Genomic DNA, 22,762 nt, shown 5'->3' with positions numbered 1-22,762 from the left:
GAACACACTCCCCTCCCAGCCCAATCACAGCTACTAAATAACCAAGATCTCCTGCAGGTGCCTTGGCTCTGTGAGCCTGGAGTTGCTGGCTGGTACTGGGCAGCAGGCAGCAGAGCTGGTACCATTTCTCCATGCTTTCCCCATGCTGTGGGGGACACAGGCACATTGAATAACCTGGGTCCTGGCCTGGTGCTGGCTGGGAAGATATTTGATGTCAGGTTCATAGTGGACTTCTGAGTTGAAAAGAGAGTATGGGTCACCCAGCCCCACTTACTCATTTTACAAAGAATGAAAATGGGGCTCTATTCCAGACATGAGAGTACACATTGTAAGACTGTGCAGGCTTGCTGCACTTGTATCCGCTCAGCACACACTTACTGAGTGCCGAGTGTCTCCAGCATGAGAGGGGCTCTAGTCCCTGGGGTCCCACCCTCCACAGACAACAGCAGCACTTCAAGGGACAGAGGTGCAAAGAACAAGGTGGGGGCCCTTCTGTTGGAGAGGCAGCTAGGGAGGGTCCTTAGAAGAAGTGACAGCTGAGCTGTTCTCTGAAGGGTGAAGCTGAATTACTTGAAGTTTAGGACAAAGGAGTGTCTGGGGAAGTGGAGCCTATGAGCCAAACGCATAATGACTTGTCCAGAGAAGCGTAACAAGTTCCATATTGTTTCTATGCCAAATATGAACAGGAATCAACATAGGAAAGAGCAGGATCCTGGAGCCAGGGCCTTGGATTTCACTCGCTGGCAACGGGAATGTTCACTGTAAATTTTGGGGGTCAAAACATTAAAGTGTTTTCTCTTATCTCCAATTCTCTGTGTCTCTTTCTGTCTCTCTCTCTCTCCCTTATCTTTAATTTTTGTATTATCCTAAGAACACACAGATGTATCAGACATGGGGATTAGCAGCTTGCCTCTTTCTGGATGACTTCAGGGGAGCACTTTGGCCTATGTGAGCTTATTTACAATAATTCAAGAATCTTGCAAAAAAAAGTCATGGTAGCAGAGGTTAGAAAATCTCCTAGTATTTCTTCTGACATTTTGAATTTATGATTAATATGTTTAATCTTCATCTTCTGAAAAGTCACCAGGTGCACAGTGAGACCATAAAGGGGTTCTGTTTCTGTGGTTTGTGTCTTCAACAGTCGGTGGTTTTGCAGCAACAGCATTGCATGTGGGTTTTAGGCTGATGATGCTCAACAGTGGACAATTCTCTTCACCTGCCTGGGCCCCACTACCCACCCTTCCATACAGTGCAGGGTCACAGCTGAGTTCTCCAAGACACCTCGCAGGATCTCAGCTTCTGAACTGTCAAGTGTCTTCTAGGTGAGGCTTAGTCTCATAGCCTTTGTGGCTTCCTCCAGGTAACACTTGGTTTTTTTACCTAAGCCTGGTATTTGTGTGACACAAGTGTGAATGTGCTCCCTGTGGCAGCGCTGAGGAAGGATTCAGTCATCATAGATGCTGAAACGCAAATGCAGTGTGTTTTTTCCCATCATCTCCAGTCCTGTATTATTTTTACACATCAGCCCATTTGAAAAAGAAAACAAAAAAGCCTCCTGTTAGAATTCAATCCCTTCTGAAGATAAAGGGTATCTTTTAAATCTTTAATTTTGTTTATAGTCACATTTGCTCCCAGTGCTGGCCAGGATCCACTAGAGGGCAGACACACCCGTGTGTATTTGTGTGGTGCTGACTGAGTGGTAATAAGAACAGTCCCTGCCAGGATCCACTAGGGGGCAGAGACACCAGCATGTATTTGTATGGTGCTTGCTGAGTGGTGATAAACAGTGCCTGCCAGCATCCACTATAGGGCACACACACCCGTGTGTATTTGTATGGTGCTTGCTGAGTGGTAATAAGAACAGTGCCTGCCAGGATCCACTAGAGGGCAGGCACACCCGTGTGTATTTGTGTGGCACTTCCTGAGTGGTAATAAGAACAGTCCCTGCCAGGATCCACTAGGGGGCAGAGACACCAGCGTGTATTTGTGTGGTGCTTGCTGAGTGGCAATAAGAACAGTGCCTGCCAGCATCCACTAGAGGGCACACACACCCGCGTGTATTTGTGTGGCACTTGCTGAGTGGTAATAACAGTGCCTGCCAGCATCCACTAGAGGGCAGACACACCCGTGTGTATTTGTGTGGCACTTGCTGAGTGGTAATAACAGTGCCTGCCAGGATCCACTACAGGGCAGGCACACCCCTGTGTATTTGTGCGGCGCTTGCCAAGTGGTAATAAGAACAGTGCCTGCCAGGATCCACTGGGGGCAGAGACACCAGCGTGTATTTGTGTGGTGCTTGCTGAGTGGTAATAAGAACAGCACCTGCCAGCATCCACTGGAGGGGAGACACACCCACGTGTATTTGTGTGGCGCTTGCCAAGTGGTAATAACGACAGTGCCTGCCAGCACCCACTAGAGGGCAGACACACCCGTATGTATTTGTGTGGTGCTTGCTGAGTGGTAACAAGAACAGTGCCTACCAGGAACCACTAGGGGGCAGACACACCAGGGTGTATTTGTGTGACACTTGCTGAGTGGTAATAAGAACAGTGCCTTCCAGCATCCACTAGAGGGCGGACACACCCATGTGTATTTGTGTGGCACTTGCTGAGTGGCAATAAGAACAGTGCCTGCCAGCATCCACTAGAGGGCAGGCACACCCGCGTGTATTTGTGTGACACTTGCTGAGTGGTAATAACAGTGCCTGCCAGCATCCACTAGAGGGCAGAGACACCCGTGTGTATTTGTGCGGCACATGCTGAGTGGTAATAAGAACAGTGCCTGCCAGCATCCACTAGAGGACAGACACACCTGTGTGTATTTGTGTGACACTGCTGAGTGGTAATAAAAACAGACACCCTGCCCTCCTGGAGTCAACCTCCAGTGCCCAAGCCAGCGGCACCAAGTAAGAAAACCGCAGTTTCCGTATCTGCATCAGCTACACAGTGCTCGCACACAGGAGGCATCAGCCAGTTTTCTCAGTTAAAGAGACAGAAGCAAAATGTGTCCTCACTACTTTTTGAATGTACCATGTTATCTAATGTTTTAACTTAATTGAATGAATAAACTCCTTATGCGTCTGGACACATGCACGGAAAATTCACAAACACAAAAACACAAAATAGAATATTTTGCCAAAAGAAAATGTCTTTGATACGTAAATTTCACTTTTTTCTATCTTTTAGTGATTTTAAAGTAATGAAATTGAGAAGTCTGTGCCTGTAAAAGACTTTTTAAAGAGCATGGTATTTCTCCATTTTGAAAAAAAATGGCAAAATATCTTCTACTATAGATAGAAGTTAATTGGCTGAGAGTAATAAACAGAAGATTAAGAAATGACTTTTATCCCCTGCTATTTTGTCAAGGGCTACAGTGAATTACACACCCTGGCTTGGGTTTGCACACTACGTGCTGGAAGCCAGCAGTCATGCAGGCCATGCTCTCCCACACTTAGAAAAAAAAGCCCATGAGAAAGAGCTCCATAAAGTTCACACAGAATGACCTCCAGCAAGACCTGGAAAATGCCCAGTTCCACAAAATACCTGTGTCCAAATCCTTTCAGCGCACAGCTCTGGCATCAGGTTCCCGTGAGGACAGACCCCGAGATGGATTTCTGGTTGGAGGCTGCTGCCAGAGGAGACAATGTGACCACAGATGGCTCATGCTGCTCCCATGCTGCAGGGACCAGTGACTTGGGGGTCCTGCTCAATGTCCTGTTGGGGAACTGCAGAGATTCACCCCAGCTGGGTGGACTCTGCTGTCTCCTGTCAAGAAGCTCCTCAGTTTACCTTGCTTTTTCCTTTTTAAAACTCTCTGGTGTTTTCCCCTCCAGCGGGGGCTGCATCTCACCTTAGAAGAAAAGATTTTCCAGCCGGGCGCGGTGGCTCACGCCTGGAATCCCAGCACTTTGGGAGGCCGATCATGAGGTCAGGAGATCGAGACCATCCTGGCTAACATGGAGAAACCCTGTTTCTACTAAAAAGATTTAAAAAATTAGCCTGGCGTGGTGGCGGACACCTGTAGTCACAGTTACTTGGAAAGCTGAGGCAGGATGTTGGCTCCCTACAAGCTCTATCTCCCAAGTTCATGCCATTCTCCTGCCTCAGCCTCCCAAGTACCTGGGACTACAGGTGCCTGCTACCACGCCCAGCTAATTTTTGATATTTTTAGTAGAGACGGGGTTTCACTGTGTTACGTCAGGATGGTCTCGATCTCCTGTCCTCTTGATCCGCCCACCTTGGCCTCCCAAAGTGCTGGGATTACTTTGAGATTGTGTACCTTAAGAGCTGGTGGGGGCCGAGCCTCTTGATCCACCATGCCTGGCCCACGTTTGTCTTCTTTTGAGAAGTGCCTCTTCATGTCCTTGGCCCACTTTTTAATGGGGTTGTTTTTCTCTTATAAATTTGTTTAAGTTCCTTATAGATGCTGTATTAGACCTTTGTCAGATGCACAGTTTGTAAATATTTTCTCCTATTCTGTAAGTTGCCTGTTTACTTTGTTGGTAGTTTCTTTTGCTGTACAGAAGCTCTTTAGTTTAATTAGATCCCACTTGTCAATTTTTGCTTTCCTTGCGATTGCTTTTGGTGTCTTTGTCACGAAATCTTTGCCTGTTCTTATGTCCAGGATGGTATTGCCTAGGTTGTCTTCCAGGGTTTTTATATTTTTGGGTTTTCCACTTAAGTCTTTAATCCACCCTGAGTTGATTTTTGTGTATGGTGTAAGAAAGGGGTTCAGCCTCAATCTTCAGCACATGGCTAGCCAGTTATCCCAGGACCATTAATTGAATAGGGAATCTTATCCCCATTGCTTGTTTTTGTCAGAGAAGCTGTGTTTCTAAGGCTTTGCCCAACATACTTTTAACTTTTGACACATCTTTTCCCCAGTCAATAGGCTCCAGGAAATGGGACAGGATTCTTGGAAATAAAGAGCTGACCCGGCCAGGCGTGGTGGCTCATGCCTGTAATCCCAGCACTTTGGGAGGCCGAGGTGGGCGAATCACGAGGTCAGGAGATTGAGACCATCCTGTGAATGGTGAAACCCCGTCTCTACTAAAAATACAAAAAATGAGCCGGGCATGGTGGCAGACGCCTGTAGTCCCAGCTACTCGGGAGGCTAAGGCGGGAGAATGGTATGAACCCAGGAGGCGGAGCTTGCAGTGAGCGGAGACTGCGCCACTGCACTCCAGCCTGGGCCACAGGCAAGACTCCGTCTCAAAAAAACAAAACAAAAAAAAAGAGCTGACCCTGAGACAACACAGGTGAACACAGCCAACCTGCTGCATAAGAAGTAAACAAAATGTGTGTCTTTCATTCAATATTAAACAATGATAGACTAAGTATGTAAGCATGTTACCATCACAGGTATGGAAGTGCCTAACTATGACTTAAATTGTAGAGCCTCAGATTTTAGATCTGGAAGAGCCATGGGTTTTAATCCATGCTGGGAGAGGCTCAAGGTTACTCTGGAGAAACACGCAGTTTGGGGAGGCTGGAGACTGAGGGGTGGGCTCCCATTCCCCAGCTCCTTCAATGAGTCTGATCTGTTTTATAAATCAGTTACTGGAAAATGTTTCAAACATGTCAACCCAATTCCCTCTTATTTGGTCAAAGCCATCAGCCCTCAGGCTTCTTGCCACTGCAACTGTGGGCTCCCACTCTCCTCCTGCTCTCCTGCTCAGGTTGGGGTGGCCAAAGACCTTCTCTTTCCGGGGAGAGAGGTTAGGGAGGGACCATTTTTTGATTATTTGAGGGTGTGGTTCAGTTGTAAACAGTGTAAGTTTTAGAATTCGTGTTATTGTGATGGCGATGACCAACTGCAAAATATTTCCCATTTGCCTTGCAACAACAAGAGCATGTATTTTATGCAAGTGAAGTTTTTGGATCCTACTTATTTACTTTATTAAGAATAGTGACATTTGAGCAGAGAAGAGTTCTAATTTTGCATCAGAGTCAGAAGTGAAAATGAAAGGAACTGACCCATGAAGGAATAGGTATGAGCTGTTTACTTCATTCCTGCCTGTCCTGGTTGATGTTCAGCTCTGGCCCCGCATCCCACTTTCAAATGCGGTGGATGCCTCACCTAGGAAAGGCCCTCCCCACGCTGGCTCCCTCTGCTCACCCGACTGTAGTTACTTCTCTTAATCCCCCATGAACGCTGTTTTCTAAGTTGGGTGTTTCCTGTAATAAAAAGGTATTGTTGCACCACTTATTGAGGACTTTTTGGATGCCATGCTAAGCATGTCATAGTCACGAGCTCATTGTACAAACTACCCTTTATAACACTCCTATGAATTTATATTCCCATACGAATTGATCTGAGGAAGTGGCATGCTGGAGAGATTAAGTAATTAAATGACAGCATACAGTTAATCACTGAAAGGATTTGGGTTTGGACCTGGATCTGTAATTCAAACACTCATGTCTATAATCACAAGTGTTGCCATATCATTTGCATTAGGATTTAGAATCTCTGCTGGCAGGCCTGGGAAGGCACATTGTAACCAATTAAAGGTAAATGCCACATTTAGTTTTGCACACAGTGCAGAACCACTGCACTGCCTCTCAGAGAATGCCAGGCGCTCCTGTTTGTCTCAGTGTCTCCAGCTTGAATTGCTTCACCCCTGGCTCTCGGCAATGCTGCTCCTCTCTCGTGCATGGATCACCTGTTCCTGGAATTCCTTTCTCCCCCTCTTAGGTTGCCACTTTACTGTAGCTTCCTGATCTAAGGTCAAGCTTTGATGCTGTGCATGTCCCAAAATGCCTGTGCACTATTCTCACACTGGGTTGATGGTTTACTTGGGTTTAAAATATATATATTTCTCTCAGAATGTGAAGGCCAAATTTCATTTTCTTATTATATCTAGAATTTCAGTGAAAAACTTCAGTGCTAAATTCGTTCTTGATTCTTTGCAGGTGATCTTTTCCTTTCACCTCTCTGGAAGCTTTTCAGATCTTTATCTCTGATGTTATCAAATTTCACAATAATGTGTTTAGTGTAGAAGAACTTTGAAATTCATTTTGAGGGGAACTCAATAGATCTTTTAAACCTGAAAATCATAAACTTTATTTCTGGAAAATGTTCTTGATTTTTGAGTTATAATTCACATACTACATTTTACTCATGTAAAGTGTTCAATTTAGCACTTTCTGGAAGTAGCACAGACTTCACCACTATTTAATTCTAACATATTTTCAGCACCCAAGAAAGAAACTGCATTTTCCATTTTTTCCTCCTCCAAACTCTGGCAATCATTCCTTTTTGAGGCTGAGTAATATTCCATTGTGTGGAAATACTTCATGTTATTTATTCGCTCATCAGTTGGTGGACGTTTGGGTTGTTTCTAGTTTTTGGCTATTATGGATAATGCTGCTGTACAAGTTTTTGTGTGGACATATGTTTTTAATTCTGTTCAGTATGAAGACTTGAATAGAGTTGATGGATCAAAGAGTAATTCTATGTCTTTTTGAGGAACTGCCAGATTGTTTTCCAAAGCAGCTGTACCATTTAAATCCCATTGATTTCTTTTCTGACATTTTTATTCTTTCCGTCTGCTTTTATTTTTTGTGTGTGTGAAATTCTATTTTAAACTCTGAAGATGAATCAGGAAAATCAACGCGGCTTCTTTAACAAATTACAAGAAAATGATATACAGGAGATACAAGGGAAATGTATAAATTATATAGACTTAAAAACACATCAGCTAATCACAATGTATGAATTTTATTTGGGAATATAGACAGAACAGAATTGCCCATGTATTTCTTGTTGTTCTGAAGGACTATAGATATACAGGGGTTTGTTATATTCATGTTTATTTACATATATGTTTAAAATTCTCCATATAAGGGTTTTAAAAATTCCATTGGAAGCCTTATGTTTTAAAATGTACTCAGAATTTGTTTTAATCAGGGATGTTAAGACCTGCAGACATGGAAGTGACTGTCCCATTCATACTCACAGATCCCTAGAAATAGGAGGCACAGGGATGCCCCAGGCAGAGGCAGGAGAGGGGAAGACATGGGCAGGATCCTCTGCTGTGGTCTCTGTGGGACAGCAAGGGCAGGCAGGGCAGGCAGGCTTAGGCTGTCCAGCGTTAATAGCTTCAGCAGGCTCTGGGGCATAGGGGCCATTTCTAGTTGCCTAGTACCTCACCCTGTGGTGATTAAGGAAGGGCGGTATTGTCTCCTACAGTATCAGAGCCAGATAAAGTAGGTGGTTAGGAGTACGGGTTCTGAATTGGTAGTTTAATTGGCTGGCCCTGGGAAAGGCAATCTTTTCCCAGTAAACACCAGATGACGCGAGCGTCAAGAAAAAAGAAAATAAGAAAATACAATTAACGCATTCTGTGTGCACAGATAGTCTTCTTTTGCTTCCCCAAAGGAAGAGTCACAGGAGCCTGGCACTCCTGGACCTGAGGAAACCCTGAAAATGTTGGTATCTGCAGATCCTCTCCAAAAAGAGGTCGCCAATCTCCTAAGACTGCAAGCTGACCCCAGCATTCTGAGAGCCAAGAGGCAGAAAGAGTCTGCAGATCTCCCTGCTCAGTAAATTGGCTTTCACTAAATACTGTATTTGCATAAGCAGCATTATCCAGTGTCCTGGAGCCTAGAAAAGTTCTGTTTCAATATCTGAAGAAAATAAATTGTTTCTTTTCCCGATGTCAGGGAGGAGCATTTGACTGCCAGTGTGGACTGAGGGCTCTTGGGATCACAGTCTTCCCAATGTGCTTTGAACCGACCCTCTGTGTCTGCCTCACCATCTCCTCAGCTTACCTAGACACTTGGGAACCCTAACACAAGCTCTTCTAGGAGTCTGTGGTGTGGCTTACCTGCCTCTGTAGGCATCTCTTGGGGTTAAACATTTTCCACTCTGCTAAGTCAGTGCCATCTGTTCTTTGGCTTCATCTTCAGAAGACCCTGAGCCCTTCCCCACCCTCCTTGCCCCACCCTCCACACCAAATGCGTGGCGCCCTTGAGGCCACAGGGTTGCTGCCATAGGATTTTTGTATTGAGTGCTCTCATTCCAAGCAACTGTGAGAGATTTCTATGGCAGGGCCTCCGGGTTCCTGTCAAATTAAATTGTAGTTGAGTGTTGGGTGCTATTTAAGAAGCATCCCCCTGGCCGGGCGCGGTGGCTCAAGCCTGTAATCCCAGCACTTTGGGAGGCCGAGACGGGCGGATCACAAGGTCAGGAGATCGAGACCATCCTGGCTAACACGGCGAAACCCCGTCTCTACTAAAAACACAAAAAATTAGCCGGGCGAGGTGGCGGGCGCCTGTAGTCCCAGCTACTCAGGAGGCTGAGGCAGGAGAATGGCGGGAACCCAGGAGGCGGAGCTTGCAGTGAGCTGAGATCGCGCCACTGCACTCCAGCCTGGGCCACAGAGCGAGACTCCGTCTCAAAAAAAAAAAAAAAAAAAAAAAAGAAGCATCCCCCTTTCTCCTTCCTAACAGAGCCCTGAATTATTCAGTCACATGGTTTGAAACATGGGGTGGGTCCTGGTTGACTTAACCAGCACTGTCTCACCCCGTGTCACAGTTATTGGTTCCAAAGTGGGTGCATAACTGAGGCTCATGCCACGTGCCACACAGCACTCCCTTGGTCCCCCTAATGGACTTGGGGATGGGCAAGGGTCTGAGTTGTTCCAATTAGAGTCAAATACAAGTTGTGCTAGGTTGTTAGGAACAAGGGTGTTCTTGTTCATGCTCCCTCTTTGGTGAAGAATGCAACCTCAGAAATTGTTCCTGGAGATTTCGCCACACGCAGAATTATTCTGACTTCACTGAAGGCAGAGCAGAAAATTGGGAAGAGACTGAGTCCTGGTAGCAACCATGAGCTTCTGTGCTCAGATTCACCCTGAAGCCTGGCCTGCTTCTGAACTACGCACCTGAGTCAATAAATTCCCTTGTATTTAAAGTAAAATTGAGCTGGATTTTTAGTTACTTGCACCTGCAGGTGTTCTGTGACGCTGGTACTGTGAGTTTGCATCTGAGAATATTTACAGTGTTTCTCTCATGGTTGAGTCAATCATTTCAAGGATGCTCTGAGGGTAAAAAGAACGATGAATTGTGAAGCAGTGAATTGTGCTGCCAGGCACAATTCATTGGACAATAGAAAGCCTCATTTTCTGGTCAGTAGAAAGTTTCATTGTACATAAATTACATATCTTGTTTCTGTCTCAATCTCTTATTTTTTCATATGCAAAGGAAGTAAGGAAATCCAAATAAGTCCAGCAGCTAATATGCCTCTCAGACATGATCCAAAACAGAATTGAATTATGTAAGCCTTGTTAAAATTCATCATCATCATTCATATTTCTGAATATTTAAATTAGAAATTCTGAAAAAGTAGTTTGTTTCAGAGGTAGTTTGTATGTATGTAGGTATTTTTTCAGGATCAAAAGTTTATTTTTTATTATCTAATTGAGTTTAATTTACATATAATAAAATTTAGTAATTTTAAGTGTACAAATCAATGCATTTTGACAAATATACATATTGTCATGTACACAACACTACCATTAAAATACATTTCATTACCCCCAAAATTCCCTTGCATGCTGCTGTAGTCAGTGACCCCTGCCCCACACCACAGCTCCTGGCAGTTGCTTTCTTTCACTCTAGTTTTGTCTGTCTTAGAATATGATACAGGCCACGTGCAATGACTCAAGTCTGTAATCCTAGCACTAGATTGAGAAGCGGGGATCACTTGAGCCCAGGAACTTGAGACCAGCCTGGGCAACATGGCAAAATCCCATCTCTAAAAAAAAAAAAAATACACACACACACAAATTAGCCAGGTGTGGTGGCACACCCCTTTGGTCCCAACCCCTTTGGTCCCAGATACTCAGGAGGCTGAAGAATCACCTGAGCCTGGGAGTTCAAGGCTGCGGTGATCTGTGATCACATCACTGCACTCCAGCTTTGGTGATACAGTGAGATGTTATCTCAAAAAAGAAGTATTTGATATAAATGGAATCATATAGAATATTCTCTTATACCTAGTTTCTTTTATGTATTCTAATACCTTTGAGATATGTCCATGTGGTTTCCAGTGTTGGGCAGTAACCATTGTAGGAATATATTACAGCTTATCTATTCTTCAGTGATAGACTATTTTAAAAATATTTGGCTATTAAGAAGAAAGTTGTTATGAATACTTATATTCAGGCCTTTGTGTCAACAGATTTTCACTTCTCTTGGTTGAAAACTTAGGAGGAATTATTATTTTTTTAAGTTATGGATTTTTAAATGATTGTCAGTTGTCAGTTACTTTAAAGAAATGTAAATTCTTAAATTTAAAAGTTTAGGATGTCTGACTACCCTGACAAAACCAAGCAATGGGGAAAGGATTTCCTATTTAATAAATGGTGTTGGGAAAACTGGCTAGCCATATGCAGAAAACTGAAACTAGACCCCTTCCTTACACCTTATACAAAAATTAACTCAAGATGGATTAAAGACTTAAACATAAGACCTAAAACCATAAAAACCCTAGAAGAAAACCTAGGCAATATCATTCAGGACATAGGCATGGCCAAAGACTTCATGACTAAAACGCCAAAAGCAACGACAACAAAAGCCAAAATTTACAAATGAGATCTAATTAAACTAAAGAGCTTCTGCACAGCAAAAGAAACTCTCATCAGAGTGAACAGGCAACCTACAGAATGGGAGAAAATGTTTGCAATCTATCCATCGGACAAAGGGCTAATATCCAGAATCTACAAGGAACTTAAACAAATATACAAGGAGAAAAAAAAAACATCAAGAAGCGGATGAAGGATATGAACAGACACTTCTCAAAAGAAGACATTTATGTGGCCAATAAACATATGAACAAAAGCTCATCATTACTGGTCATTAGATAAATGCAAATCAAAACCACAATGAGATACCAACTCATGCTAGTTAGAATGGCGATCATTAAAAAGTCAGGAAACAACAGATGCTGGAGAGGATGTGGAGAAATAGGAACGCTTTTACACAGTTGGTGAGAGTGTAAATTAGTTCAACCATTGTGGAAGACAGTGTGGCAATTCCTCAAGGATCTAGAACCAGAAATACCATTTGATCCAGCAATCCCATTACTGGGTATATACCCAAAGGATTATAAATCATTCTACTATAAAGACACATGCACACGTATGTTTACTGCAGCACTATTCACAATAGCAAAGACTGGGAACCAACCCAAATGCCCATCAATGATAGACTGAATGAAGAAAATGTGGCACATATACATCATGGAATACTACGCAGTCATAAAAAAGGATAAGTTCATGTTCTTTGCAGGGACATGATGAAGCTGGAAACCATCATTCTTGGCAAACTAACACAGGAACAGAAAAGCAAACACCGCATGTTCTCACTCATAAGTAGGAGTTGAACAATGAGAACACATGGACACAGGGAGGGGAACATCACACACGGGGGCCTGTTGCAGGGTCAGGGCCTAGGGGAAGGACGGCATTAGGAGAAATACCTAACATAGATGACGGGTTGACAGGTGCAGCAAACCACCATGGCATGTGTATACCTGTGTAACAAACCTGCACGTTCTGCTCATGTATCCCAGAACTTAGGGTATTAAAAAAAAAAAAAGTCACAGGATGTTTGTGATAGTATCTGTTACACTGATGTTGACATCACACATGGCTATTTGGAGACTCCAAGTGAAATTTCTTGCAGTTTTCGGTGCCAGGAAAATACGTATTTCTGGATAAAAACTCAAAAATTTTAGAAAAACATCCAAGTTTCATAGTCTAGAGCTCTAACACTGGAATCTTCCAAACTTAAGGATTAATGATTTACCTAAATCTAAAAATAGTAGGTTGCAGATGTATTTAAACAGTGTGCCTAGGTAGTATGCTTATATATTAAGATTAAAATGGTCTTCTAAAGTTTATTAATTCTAATATAACTTTTATTGTTTCATGTAGACATATCTTTCTGATTCCCAGGATAATTTAAACAATTAATTCTAAGCAACTATTAACTTAGTTCTAGATTGGGATATCTATTTATGCATTTGAAGCTTTAGATATGTATTTCAAATCAGAAATGTGTGCTGGTCATGGAAAGTTGTGACTTAGAGCCTCAGGTAAGTTTTTTTTCATGTGAACATACTGCTTCTAATTGTTGTTATGCCCAAAGCAGACAATTAATAAATACCCTTGGAACTGAATGAGTGATTAACTGCAAATATCACAATACATCTTCTTAGCGGGCATGATAATTAGACATATTTAGTTCTTGCTGTGATCTAAGAAAGGAATTCTTTTCATTAAATGTTTAATGTCTCACCCTGTTCATACAGCCAGAGTTACTGATTTAGTTTGATGTGAATTCAGTCTTATAAAAGACCCATCATTATAACCTGCACTTATGCTTCCTATAGTATTGGAACTTCCAACTTGTATACAAAATAGATATGCTTCATATTCTTAAAAAAACACAAGAAATCTCCCTTTATTCATAATAAACACAGAATTAGGTATTCTATTAAACTGAACAATAGAACTCACTGGGAGTGACCGCATAAACTATATCACGAATTGTCCAAGTGTCTGGAAAGGTCAGTGGGCCATTTTGCTCCATGCTGTGCCATGAGCCAAGCACGAGGGTTGTCAGTGACTCACTGCGTGGGTCACCCAGGGCACGTGGTGCTGAGGCTGTCAAAGAGCAAGACGGGGCTGCATCTAAACTCAGGCCTCTGCTAAGTGTCCGAACTCGGGCAAGATGCTAAAGACTTTAGAGACGTTTCCTTTTCTATGATTGGGGTTATAACACTCACCCTGTCAGGTTCTCGTGTGCGTTGACAAGGCCAGCACATGACACACCAGGGGCAGAGCTGGACGGGAACCTTCTTCCTCAGACATCAGGGTCCTCATGAGCATCAACAAAATAAAGAGAGCAGGAGAGCAGGAGAGCAGGAGAGCAGGAGAGCGGGGGAGCAGGGGAGCATGGGAGCAGGGAATCTCCAGCTGTGTCGGGACTGCAGCAGGGACTCAGCAACAATCAGTCTCTTTCTCTTGTTTCATCCAAATCATGTATTTAAAAAAAATAGATGGGGTTATCATGGATGTTTATATTGATTCCTGGGATCAGACAAATATACCTTTCCTTGTCATGCTGTTTTCTCTTCCCAGATGGTTTGAAGAGCTTCATTTTGGACTTGATATTCCTGGAGTGCATTTTTTTTTCTAATTAGTTCAGTCTTGACCCTGAGCCATCACCCCTCCAGAGTGGCAGGACATTCCACTCCACCATTGTTGGGGTGCCACAATTTCACTACTAATCAAAGGCTCCTTGGTTGCTGAAAAGTGGGAGACATACCTCTAATAATCAGTCTAGATTGTCACTGCTCACTTCTTTATTTTCCAGTTCCACAGGGGACCCCCAAAGCCCGGAAAGTCTCATTTCGGGTGTCTTATAGACCATGAGAACCAGGAAACACTGGGAACCCTAGGGCCAGCACCCACCTCATTTGCACCTTGTCTCTGTTTCCATCACCCTCTAGGTATTGCCACAGAGCAGTGTTGAGACCCACTGGAGATCTGACTGCTCCCAGCCTGGGAAACTGCCTTCTCTCCCTCCACTGATATCACATTTCTACTTTCTACCCCACAGAAATCCTTAAATGAATCACAAAAGGGATTGGTAGTTACCTGGTGTGAAGCAGAGCTGAGCCAAAGGATGAAGCAATATTGCAATGGACTCTGTCATTGATATCACTAGTTCACAAATCTGTTACCACTATGGTCAAATTTTTATATTCACTTTAAAATTATAACTCATTCTGCTCATTGTATTCAAGGCAACATCTACCCTAAAATATACTCAGGCATTAATTTATGCTTTTCTGTTTACAATGAGAATTCATAAGCAAATTGAGGTAGCAATTACATTTTTTTAAATTGAAGGCAAAACAGAAGACACATACACATACATCAGTGAAACAGAAAAGAGAGCCCAGAAACAGACTGAAATACAGCCAGCTGATCTCTGACAAAGGAGCAAAGGCAATTCAATGGAGAGAGGAGAGTCTTTTTAACAAACGGTGCTGGAACAAATGGACATCCATGTGTAAAAAAAAAAAAAAAAAAAAAAAAATGAATCTATAAACAGACCTTAACACCTTTTACAAAAGTTAATGCAAAGTAGATATTAAATCAATATATGAAATGCAAAATTTTCAAACTCCTAGAAGATAACATAAGGAAAAACTCTAGATAACCTCGGATTTGGTGATTCTTATTCTTTTAGATACAACACCAAAAGCATTATCCACGAAGAAAAATATTGGGAAGTTGAACTTTAACATAAAAAAACTTTTGTTGGCCAGGCGCGTTGGCTCAAGCCTGTAATCCCAGCACTTTGGGAGGCCGAGACGGGCGGATCACGAGGTCAGGAGATCGAGACCATCCTGGCTAACACAATGAAACCCCGTCTCTACTAAAAATACAAAAAAATTAGCCGGGCGTGGTGGCGGCGCCTGTAGTCCCAGCTCCTCGGGAGGCTGAGGCAGGAGAATGGCGGGAACCCGGGAGGCGGAGCTTGCAGTGAGCCGAGATCGCGCCACTGCACTCCAGCCTGGGCGACAGAGCGAGACTCCGTCTCAAAAAAAAAAAAAAAAAAAAAAAGAGAGAATAAAAAGACAAGCCAGAGACTGTGAGAAAATATTTGCAAAATATATCTAAGGATTCATATCTGAAATATGCAAAGAACTCTTAAAACTCAATAAGAAAACAAACAACCCAATTAAAAATGGGCAAAAGCTGAACAGATATGCAGATGGAAATTAAGTATATGAAAAGATGCTCTGTATAATGTCTTATTAGGAATTGCCAATTAAGACAACAGTAAGATACCACTACATACCTATTAGAATGGCCAAAATCCACAAGCCCAAGAACATCAAATGCTGGTGAGGATGTGGAGCAAAAGAAACTCGCATTCATTGCTGTGGGCACTATGTGACATTTTGGAAAAGGGAAAATTATATAGATAGCAAAATAATCAGTGGTTGACAGGGTTTGGGGAGAGGAAAGGATGGATGGACAGAGAGCCCTGGCTGTTTAGGGCAGTGAGACCACTGTGTGCGATTTCACAATGGTGGACCCACGACAGTGTGCAGATGCCCACACCCATTGAATGCAGACCACAAAAAGGTATTAATTACATAAACCATAAACTTTCATAATGAAATAAATGTTTTTTAAAAGAAGATAGTGTTGTTCAGTTACTGTCTACTTTCTGAAATGGAGATGGTGGAGCGCTTCCATGGTTGTGAGGATAAAAATAGATTAGAGAATGTAACAACTAAAGTAGGTGTATAAACATTATTAAACTATTTTATTCTCATTTAAAAACATGCCTTAAATATATTTGTTATGCTTTACAATTGAGCAAGTAGTGCAAACACATTAATATAATTCTCCTCTAGCTCCACTCAGAAGTCAGGACTGCAGGCTTCAGTGCAGGACTGCACGGCTCCACTTGCACCTGCCAAATGCAACAACCTCTTTCAGTGTCATTAAAATATTTCAATAGGAGGATTGAGTTTAGATCCAATCTGTGTTTTCTCTCCTGGAAAAAAAGGTTTTTTTGAAACAAAGAAGGTCTTTACCGTCTTCATCCGAAATGCTGAGGCATCTGCAATGTCTGCTGTAAGTGACACCAGGCTCTCCTCTGAAATCTAGCAATGGGAAAATAGACTGTAGATTCTGCTTTCAGAAAGGGGGGAATCAGAACTAAGTCAAAATACCATGTCCTCATTCATAAACATCTTATTTTACAAATTCCACAGGTTTAGTTATTTTGGGATTAATATGGGCCTATTTTAAAGTGCATTTACTAATTTAGCACGAATTGTTCAAATGCATTCTGGATCCTGAGCTGACATCCAGCAATGCTGAGTGTGTGCCTGTGTGAGTCACCAGCACTGATGAGCCTCAGGTTATTGTATTTATAAAATGAAGGGGCTTAGGCTTGCTCTGATTTTTTAAAAACCATTTTTAACAGTAAAAACTGTTTTTCTTGCTACATAAAAATGTACAAGAAAAACTCAAACATTACCAATGGTAAATTAAAATTTTATTAATATAACTATTTTTGTGAGCTCAATTTATATGACTTAGTTATTATAAAAGAAATAAGCAAGGCCAGGCATGGTGGCTCAAGCCTGTAATCCCAGCACTTTGGGAGGCTGAAACGGGCGGATCATGAGGTCAGGAGATCGAGACCATCCTGGCTAACACGGTGAAACCCCGTCTCTACTAAAAAAATACAAAAAAACTAGCCGAACGAGGTGGCAGGCGCCTGTAGTCCCAGCTACTTGGGAGGCTGAGGTAGGAGAATGGCATGAACCCGGGAGGTGGAGCTTGCCATGAGCAGAGATGGGGCCACTGCACTCCAGCCTGGGCAACAGAGCGAGACTCCGTCGCAAAAAAAAAAAAAAGAAAGAAAGAAGCAATATGAGGTGGCCATTACCATCCTTTCCCATTTTATTTTGTTGCTATTGATTTATTTTATATGCTATTGATAAATCTTGATGTATACAGAAAAGTAGTTTCAAAGAATAATCATTTTTTAAAAATCTTGACTTGTAATTTCAAGAAGCTTTCAAAAAATTCTTGCAATTACTTTTTAAAGATTCTAGAACAGTTTTCTATGTCTTAAAGCTAAATAACTACAAAGGGCTAACTCTTCTCGCATTCTGTATTATAAATATGAAAGTCACAAAAGGAACAGACAAAATCATAAAAACACATGCATGAACAAATGGGCCTTGGCTCACATTTACTTGGATCTGACAATGCACCTGGGTTACAGTACTATTTTTGTGTGTAATTTTACATGAGTGGACTGTTGTCAAAATAAAAATTGTCTACAATCTCTATTCAGTGGTGTATTTGCACAAATGGTAAACATATACATAGAGATAATGGGAGAAATTTATTTCATGGCTTACAAGCAGACAGGGTGAGACATTTAACTATTTCATTAATGCTACCTTTTATGATGCACTTGTATGGGCATGGTATTTAGATGTATTTTTAAAACTTTTAAATGCTCAATGTTACAGATGGAATTATTAGAGAGAGTACTAACTTATATCCTCTTTGTGTGTGCTTTGGAGGCACCAGGAAATAATAAAGCAGCACTTTTCCCATCTATTTCCTGAAGGCCAAGCTGTGCTTTTGCAGATTAGGTCTTTCTGTAACACATACACATACACACACACACACACACACACACACACACACACACACACACAATATAGCCTTTAGGGGTTTAAAGGAGGAAAAGAGAATTTGCCTGGATAACTCTCACCTAGGTATTTTCTAGGGAGATCTAGAATCATCTAAGGGTTAAGCTGGACTAGCCAATGGGAAAACAAAATGAGGATGCCGGGGAGATGTTCCCAGAACAGTAGCATTCCTAATGGGCTAGGCCCTAGTCACGTGCAGTTCCCCAGATGTGGTTGGTGTGGCCAAGGTTCCAGCATGTGACGGCTGCCTTCCTGGCACTTCTTGTGCTGAGAGGAGCATCCCCTCCCCAGTGCCAGGGCAGTGGTCCTCTCACCCCCTTCAGAGTAAAGGGCCAGCAGTCAGCAGTCACAGGAAAAGTAGTGAGACAGGAAGGTGAGGAGCATGAAGTGCCACCATCCCAGCCTCCAGTGTCTGGTACAGAATATGACGAGGAACTTCCGTGAATTGGAATCTTCCACATCTCGACACATGGGAGTTTCTGCTAGATATAATTTGGCTTATAAAAAGAAAGAACTATTGTCTCCTTGCATGTAAATATTGTAGAAGAGTTAATGATTGTAACCTGCATGTTTTACATTCTGAGATGCTATTAAATCAATATCCATCACAAAACTATTGATAATTTTTTAGAAGAACAGAAGAGATCTCATCATATGAAACGCAGTGGATCAATTGTAAGATGCAGGCTAACTCCAGAGTAAGTAAAGCATGGAAAAAAATCTGTCTTAGAATGGAAAAATACAGTGGTGAAACTATTTTTAACTAGAATTTAAATGCAACATTTGAGGATATGAAGCCCGCAACTCATTTTGAAAACTACTGGCTCAGATGACCTCAGCGACAGGAAACCTCTGAAAGATCATTAATCTAATCATAATTTTCTGTGCCTTTGCCTGGGAGTCTATCTGAAAGTGGTGCAGTTTTTACAGAAGAGGAATAATGTGTTCCAAACTGGGAACCCTTCACAGGTCACCATTCGGGTGGTGCTTCACTGTGGAGTTTTGGTCAGCAGAGGGCTCCAGGGACTGCTGGGGAAGGCCAGGACATGGAAAAGGGCCTAGAGCCAGGGCTACCTGGGAGAGAGTGGACCCATTTTGCCAAGTACCTGAGGACCATGCCATGCAGGACCCTCTCAAAATCACTCGTACACTATGTGGGAATAAAGGATAAGAGAAATTAATGTGTACTTAGCATGTGAGAGCCGAAATTCACAGTCAGCCTCAGCAAAGAAATCCATACAGAAGGACGAAGTGCACGTTGTGAGACAAAGAACACCCAATTATAAGATAGAAAACCTCAGTTCTGGAAAATTCCTGAACCTGTTTGCCCATCCATGAAAGAGGAATAGTGATACTACCTTCTCCACCTTTTTTCTAACAGAACTGCACATTTCTTTCAGGCCCACAGCTAAGTGTTTAATAGGAATAATGTGGAAATATAAGGTCATTGATATTGCACAAAAGTTCAAGAAAACTGAGAAAGATCTAAACATGCCGAAAGGAATGATTTTTCAAAGTACAACATCTTAATTTACATAGAGAGAAATAATTTTGTCTCAAAGATTTGGCCACAGCGTAAATGCAGCACTGAAGAGTAGTTAAGCTATTTCTTCAAAGAAAATATATCAAAATTAAATCTGTACTTTTTGAGTGTGAATTGTAATACACAAACCTGGTGCAATATATTTAAAACAAAGCAGAGATTAATTAATTAATGGTTCCCCCATCACCCTTTTCAGAAAACTCAGTAACTTAGTGCCTTAAGATGTTCAAATTGTCCCCAAAAGTTGAGATACTAGATATTTTAAAAACCCTTTCTCAAGCTTTGTTATTCTAGCTCCAGTTGGAAGAAGAAGCTTCCAACTTAAAGATGGTAGACCAAATACTGACCCAGTTGTTTCCTTTCCCTCCCAAGAAACCATGATGGTTATTCATCACGTAGAGAGAGCAGCAGAGACAAAAAAGTGATGTGATGGCCTCGCAGCCTTGAGAAGGAGCATCATCTGTGGACCTTCCTGGGGGTGAGGGGCGGAGAAGTGAGGCAGGCGTCAGAAAACAAGAGGGTTGATTAAAATCTGTACATTAACAGTCAACCCTTATTATCCTCCCTCACCGATGCCTGCACCCCACCCCTCAGGTAACCAGTGAGTAGAACACCAACAACCAACAGCAAGCACCTGCCTTCCAGAGAGGAGAGAAGTTTTTCTCCAGAGAAAGGAAACCATCTAGACCAAAGACATCACTTACTAACATGTGGAAACCCTATCAACTCCCAGAAAAAAAAACCCTCTAGACGAGCCTTTCACTAATGATAAAAGACTCCTTTCTTCTTCTTCCTGTGTCACTACTAAATGTGAACAATGAAGAATCACCAGACATTTAAGGGAAACCAATCCCAATGGGAAAAAAGACCAAACCGGCAGGTGGAGTGATTGTTGAGAAACTAAAGTTGTAGCAAAATAAGAAATAAGAGTATTATATCATCATTCACTTAGTGGCACTGTCTGGGGTTTCACTATACAAATATATCACTTTGATATAGTTTTTTTTGTTTTTGTTTTTTGGCAGAGTCTCACTCTGTTGCCCAGACTGGAGTACAGTGATGCAATCTCAGCTCACTGCAACCTTCGTCTCCCGGGTTCAAGTGGTTCTCCTGCCAATTTTTGTATTTTAAGTAGAGACAGGATTTCACCATGTTGGCCAGGCTGGTCTCAAACTCCTGACCTCAGGTGATCTGCCCACCTTGGCCTCCCAAAGTGCTGGCACTATAGGCATGAGCCACCATGCCTGGCCTGATAGAGTTTTAACTATTCGAAGAAACCATAGGAAGCTACCATTCAAATAGATCAAACATCAGCAACATATGAAAATATCAGCAATTTCACATGTTCAAGATTATTTTTTTAAAAAAAGAGAGAACAGAATTGATTCAATTTTTAGGCCAGCAACCAAGGAAAAAGCAAAGAATGAAAGATTTTATCATCGCATAATAATAGCAAGATGTTACATTTCTATTGAGCTTTAAAGATTACAGTCAAGGCGCGGTGGCTCACATCTGTAATTCCAGCACTTTGGAAGGCCAAGTTGAGTGAATCACAAGGTCAGGAGTTCAAGACCAGCCTGGTCAATATGGTGAAACCCCATCTCTACTAAAAATACAAAAATTAGCCAAGTGTGGTGGCAGGCACCTGTAGTCCCAGCTACTCGGGAGGTTGAGACGGGAAAATCGCTTGAACCCAGCAGGCGGAGGTTGCAATGAGCCAAGGTCACGCCACTGAATCCCAGCCTGGGTGACAGAGCGAGACTCAGTCTCAAACAAGCAAACAACAACAATAAAGATTACAAAACACATCAATATACCTTGTCTTGTTTGATCTTTAAACAATCCTATAATTGTAATTAATATATCAAAAAATTGTAACTCTTGAGAAATCTAGGATGACATAAATGAAGCCTAAACACAGCTTTAATTTGCCAAGTAATGGATGGAGAAGGGATCGGAAGTCAGGCTGACTGACCCCACATCCTCTCCTTCTATTACTTAAAAGAAGTCAGCCAGGATGAAAGCTTGGGAAGGACCTGAGATAAAGGCAGCAGGAAAAGAGCAGTGTCAAGGATGAACTATAAACAGAAGCAAAAGAAGGAACACCTTAAATACAAAAATATATGTCCACAGAGCTGGGAGTTGTATGAAGCCGTGTAATTAGAGAACATCATGTTGACAGCAGACTCTTGACCTAGGGGAAAACGTTCACGACACTGACTCCAAAAAGGATAAACTTCAAGGATTCCAGATGTGAGGCAGTCAAACCCTCACTTGGAAGCACTGTACAAATGTTCATGTTAAGAACTGAAATGAATTTATACCCACATAAAACTACATGTAGCAATAGGCTTACTCTGTAAGATGTTTCTGGACCCTACATTAGCAGCTGTACACACTTACACAACACAAACACAGGCCAGCCTGTCACCTGGGCAGCTGGAGGGGTAGCCTGGACAGGGAGGTGACAGTCTCCCCCGAACCCTTCCTTCTCGTCCGTGACTGAATCCTATTCACATGCTACAAGGACCATGCGCTTGTGGAATCCAACTCAGCTCCCTTTAGAACCAAAGGATGCCTCTGTGACACATGCAGAAATGACTTCCTTTTCATTTTCGTTCAGTTTGTAGGAAGAGAACAGCTGCAAGAGAGAGAAAGAAAATGTACACAGTGGCTCGGTGGAGACAGCACCTGAAAAGCAACTTTCATATTTAGCCCCAACAGTTTATAAACATTCATGCAGTAATTAAAAGATATTCCCCAAAACCAGGAAACACAATTGAGTCAGTTTCTGTTAGTGAGCATCACACTGCGACCCTGGGTCCAGATGTCCTTGGAAAAGGTCAGAGACATAACACAATTGAGTCAGCTTCTGTTAGTGAGCACCACGCTGCAACCCTGGGGTCAGATCTCCCTGGAAAAGGTCAGAGACAAAACACATCACGG

General features: G+C 42.3%; 1 long non-coding RNA gene across 3 annotated transcripts in view; it reads right to left on the bottom strand.

Annotated features, from left to right (window-relative positions):
• Positions 1–9,410: 9,410 nt before the first annotated feature.
• The window catches only part of LOC139355529 (uncharacterized), a 17,633-nt gene continuing 4,281 nt past the window's right edge, over positions 9,411–22,762 (bottom strand). The window contains exons 3-4 of one of the 3 annotated variants that reach the window (XR_011606308.1): positions 13,795–22,730; positions 9,411–13,672 (exon numbers count right to left, since the gene is read on the bottom strand). This is a non-coding gene — a long non-coding RNA (uncharacterized lncRNA). Of the gene's footprint in view, positions 13,673–13,794; positions 22,731–22,762 lie in introns of those variants that run through there. The other 2 variants (XR_011606307.1, XR_011606306.1) reach the window with 2 other exon arrangements.

Source organism: Macaca nemestrina, chromosome 7 (genome assembly GCF_043159975.1).
Source record: "Macaca nemestrina isolate mMacNem1 chromosome 7, mMacNem.hap1, whole genome shotgun sequence".
Classification (NCBI taxonomy): Eukaryota; Metazoa; Chordata; class Mammalia; order Primates; family Cercopithecidae; genus Macaca; species Macaca nemestrina.
This window is presented reverse-complemented; position numbering and strand designations above follow the sequence as displayed.